Source organism: Vulpes vulpes, unplaced genomic scaffold (assembly GCF_048418805.1).
Source record: "Vulpes vulpes isolate BD-2025 unplaced genomic scaffold, VulVul3 u000000678, whole genome shotgun sequence".
NCBI lineage: Eukaryota > Metazoa > Chordata > Mammalia > Carnivora > Canidae > Vulpes > Vulpes vulpes.
Genome location: NW_027325803.1, coordinates 2,176,872 through 2,182,242, shown reverse-complemented (window position 1 = coordinate 2,182,242; position 5,371 = coordinate 2,176,872).

Genomic DNA, 5,371 nt, shown 5'->3' with positions numbered 1-5,371 from the left:
CCTATGATCGCAGTCTTCCCTGATACACTTCCAAAACTAGTCTGAAACCAGAGAAGGCGCCGCAAGGCCACGTTCCTCTCCGTGCCAGCGTGGCTTCTGCTGCAGCCCTGAGGGCCGGTGGGCCAGCAATCTGCTCGGGGGCCGGTCCCTGCTTGGCACCTACAGTGCCCCATACTCACCATAATTTGAAGGTGAGGACAGACCTACCACCAGAGCAAGCTGTGGAGTGTTTTCTGTCATGACTCGGTGTGTTTCGACCTCGAGGTAGCAGCTAAGTGAGAAGAAACTGCGCTTCTAGCTCCGAAACAGCAAGGCACCAGCAGCAGTTTCCTCCCCGGGCAGCAGGTGTGCACAAGTGGGATTTGTGCCGAGCAGCTGAGCAAGCTCACCTTCACCTCGGTGTGGACTCGTGTGCCTATGCCCAGAAGGTCTTGGTGAGAAATAGGGTATGAACTGGGAGAGATTCCAAGGAACTGGGAAGTGACGAAGCAGGTACGAATGGGGCGTGGGGTGGGCAGCTGCCCCTGGGGGCACGGTTTCCCCACAAACCAGGGAAGAACAGCTCTGGGGGCTCGCAGTGGAGGGCCGAGAGTCCAGGTTAGTGGCGTGTGCCTCAGACACGGGGCGGTCAGACACTTGAATAGCTAGGTTTCGGGTGTGAAATCGGGCTGGAGGATAAAGATGCCGGAGTAACTTCACTTGGGTGGCTCGTGGAAAACACAGATTGGAAAGGAGCCCAGAGGAGAGCTAGGAACAGGGAGACCGGAGACCAGTAGTTAAAGGGAGAAGCCGAAGAGCCCACAAAGGAGACAGAAGCAAGTGACTGTGACAGGAGACCAACGCAGGCGAGTGGTGTTGGGGGCCACGGAAGGGAGCGGTCTCCCTGAGCCCTTCCAGCAGAGCGACACCGTTAGCCCCTCTCCGTACAGAGGAAGCTGAGGTTGGGGGAGGTAAAATGAGTTTTCCAAGGAAAGTGGCAGGATCAGGATTTGAACCCAGGTCTGGATGCAAAGCTCCTGCTCTTATCCATGCATTCATGACATCCATTTTTCTTAATTTTTTTTGGCTATCTCTAGGCTATGTGGTTCATTTGCATTTTTTTCAAACTGTCACAGATCTCAACATTTCCAATGCATTTACTGAAAAAAATTCGTGTAGAAGTGGGCCTGCGCAGTTGAAGGCCACATTGTTTAGAGCTTGGCCCTCCTAGGTTGCACCTGCCGGTCTTCTGGGCATGTGGTTTGCAGCTTCGCATTCACTCTGATGAGAGAGGAGCAATTCTCATTTCTAGTATGGAAGTTCATGTCATCACAGGTTTTCACAGAATTAGGAAACGAGGCAGCATACACCACCACAGATACAGGTGTGGTTTTAGATGGCTGGAACTGAGGCAGGAAAGTGCAAGTATAAACTAGCGTATGGGACCAGTGCCCTTTTACTGGGTAATAGTAGTACAGGGGATTATAATAATTTTGTGGGGCTTTTTTGGAGAAGGGTAGGAGAGAGGGACAGAAGGAGCAGAAGAGAGCAGCTTAGGCCGGTTCCACACTCCGCATGGAGCCCAACAGGGGGTCAGTGTCCCGATGCTGAGACGGTGACCTGAGCCGAAATCAACAAGAGTTGGACACTTAACTCAGTGAGCCACTCAGGTGCCCCACGATCATTTGGTTTCTAAGGAAGAATCCTCATCGTCTGAGAAAGGCAGGGAGGCTCACTGGACCACCCTCCAGAGACAACACATGGAAACAGGAAGCTAAATATAAAGCACTAGCTAGGCCTAATTTTTAAAAAATGCTGTGACTGTTCCAAGCAAAGGATTGTGAGACTTAACATGTATCACTGTGACTAACAGAAGGGGGTACATGAAACTCTACGATTGGAAGGTTAAATTTTTTTAAAGTTTTTTTTTTTTTTAAGGTTTATTTGAGAGAGAGAGTTGGGGGAGGAGCAGAGGGACAGAATGTTCAAGCAGACTCCCCAGGGGGCAGAGCCCCACAAAGGGCTCAGTCCCACAACCCAGGAGATCATGACCTGAGCTGAAACCAAGTCAGACAACTGAGCCACCCAGGCGCCCCTAGGATTTTTTTTTTTTTTTTAATTTATGATAGTCACAGAGAGAGAGAGAGACAGAGAGAGAGGCGCAAAGACATAGGCAGAGGGAGAAGCAGGCTCCATGCACCGGGAGCCTGATGTGGGATTCGATCCCGGATCTCCAGGATTGCACCCTGGGCCAAAGGCAGGCGCCAAACCGCTGCGCCACCCAGGGATCCCAGATTTTATTTTTTTAAGTAATCTCTATACCTAATATGGGGCTCGAATTCATGACTCTGAGATCAAGAGTTGCACACTCTTCTGACTGAGCCAGCCAAGCACCCCAGGAAATTAAAATTCTAAGAAATATCCCACTACTATCCTCCTTGCCTAAAGGGCAGGAAAGAAAGAACCAAGGAACAACAACAAAGATGGGACAAAGACAAAATAAATAGCAAAATGTTAAATGTAAATCCAGTCATGTCCATATAATTGTACTAAAGCATAATTAGATTAAAAAACTGGACTGAACATTCCAGTTAAAAAGTAGAGAAAGGATAAATCCGCTATTGAAAGCAAAAGAATGGAAAAAGCTCTATCATTCAAGCTACAGGCCTGAGTGTGGAGGGCTAGGTTAAGGTCAGATAAAGTAGACCTCAAAACCAGGAGCATGACCAGAAATCAGGATATTTAGTAATAATTCAATTTAGGAAAAGAAACATAACAGATGTGTATGCCCCTCACAGCATAACTTCAAAACACGTGAAGTAAAAATCAATAGAATTAAATCTACAATTTTGGTTGGATGTTAGCACCCCCCTCCCCCTTTCAGCAGTTGCTAGAACTAGACGGTAAATGTAAAAGGACATTTAAAGCCCCTCAACTTCCCTGACATTCACAGAACGCTGCGGCCAGTAAGCGTGCAGACTGTATCCTTCACCAGTGCTCCTCTTCAGCAGGACACACATGCACCGGGCCGTACGGCAGGACCCGGAGTGAAAAGACTCATATTCAGTGTGTTTTCTGACCACAGTAAAATTCTATTAGAAATTAACAAGAGGGACATCCAGGTGGCTCCGCGGTTGAGCGTCTGCCTTGGGCTCAGGGCATGACCCCGGAGTCCTGGGATCGAGTCCCACAGCGGGCTCCCCGCATGGAGCCGAGCCTGCTTCTCCCTCTGCCTGTGTCTCTGCCTCTCTCTGGGTCTCTCATAAATAAATAAAATCTTTAAAAACAAAACAAAAAACCCTGTCTTTAAATAGGAAAAAAAAAGAAATTAACCAGATACGTAGAAAAACCCTATTTGGAAACTAAATACACACTTGTAGTAACTCATAAGTCAAGAAAGAAATCCAGAGAAAATATTTTGAATACTATGAAAGCAGATCACAAGTTGTAGGACTCAGCTAAAAGCAGTGTTTACAAGGAAACTTTTAGCTATAAACGCTGCTATTAGAACAGAAGAAAGGCAGACAATCAGTGAGAGCGGTCCCCACCTTTAGCTAGAAAAAGAAGAGCAAAGTAAACCCTAAATGAGGACAGAGCTGAAAAACAAACTCTTGTTAAGAGAAAAAAAATTCTTTCCAAATAGGTCTATGGGGTCCTAGCACAAGCCCAACAGGGTCTGGGTTAGAAAGTGATGAGCTGGTTCTACTGGAGGGAATACAGCGAACTTCGCGCACGCGAGGCGATCTTGGACAAAGCGGGAGGACTTGACACCTCACTTCAAGGCTTGACCAGAGAGCAGTTGTGTGGTACTGGTGTTGGGGTGGGCAAATAGTAAGACGATACGGTCCACGAATGGACCCACACTTACACAGGCAGTTTTTAAAAAGATTTTTTATTTATTCGTGAGAGAGGCAGAGACCGAGGCCAAGGGAGAAGCAGGCGCCCCGTGGGGAGCCCGACGCAGGACTCGATCCCGGGACCCCAGGAGCATGACCTGAGCTGACGGCAGATGCTCTACAGCCACCGAGCCACCCAGGTGCCCACAGCCATTTTTGATAAAGGCAAGAAGGCAGTGCAATGGGAAAAGGAAAGTGAACACCAAACTGGACAGCTGTTCACAGGTGTGGAAAGGAGTGAATCTGATCCCAACCTAACACCATCCATAAGGTCACTCCCAATGGATTATAGACCTAAATGTAAAACCTAAAATTACAAAGTTCCTAGAAGAAAATAATGAGACAACAAGCATGATAGGAACAGTTCGGTGCTTTAGACCAGCGGGCCAGGAAGAAAATGAGCACCTGTCTATAGACTGGGAATATATAAAGAACTCCTACAACTCAAGAATAGTAAGAATAGTAATAAAACTACCCCACCCAAACAATATACACAAAACAACTCAGCTGGAAAGAAAAAAGAGTAAGCGGATTTGGACACTTCACCAAGACACACAAATGGTCAATAAACATGTAAAAAAAACCCCAAATGCTCATTATTCATCATCGGGGGATGCGTAGACTACAGCGAAATACCACTGCACACCCTTCGAGATGGCTACAAATTACACGGACGCCTCCAAGTCTTGGCAGGGAGAAGCCACCAGAACTGTCAAACATCATTGGCAGGCGTGAAACAGGTCGGCCACTTTGGAGTGATGGGAACGTTCTGTACCTGGACAGGCATTTGGGTTGGACAGGCCTGTGCGTTTGTCTCAATCACCAAACGGTACACCTGAAATCTGTGGAGCTCCACTGAATGAAAATTTTTACCTAGGAAACATGAGTGACATGTTAAATTGTCATTGTGGTGGCTTTTCAAGGTTTTAAAACAGTTCTAAGGAGACCCAGGAAACTGCCTGTTCAGTTTGGTAATAGTAATGGACAGTCATTAAACTTTTAAATATGGGGGCAGCCCCGGTGGCGCAGCGGTTTAGCGCCACCTGCAGCCCAGGGCGTGATCCTAGAGACCCCGGATAGAGTCCCACGTTGGGCTCCCTGCATGGAGCCTGCTTCTCCCTCTGCCTGTATCTCTGCCTCTCTCTCTGTCTGTCTCTCATGAATAAATACATAAAATCTTAAAAAAAAAAACTTTTAAATATGTGCCATATACTGTGCTAAATATTTTGCAGCGCATTCTCCTTAAATCATCAGGAACCCTCTGGGGAGGGGCCGCTGTGCACCCCGTTCTCTGGGTGAGCAAAGCGAGGCTCAGTAAAGGTGGCCCGGCCCTGACCTGCAGTCCCGGCCCTCTCAGCACCCTGCCCGGAACCTGAACAGACGACCCACCGCCCCCCACTACACAGAGTAAAACACAAACTCCGTCTGCACGATGGCAGTGACTGGTTTTTGGCCAAATTCTCATCCCAACTGTGCTTCCTGTGCTGGCACCTCGC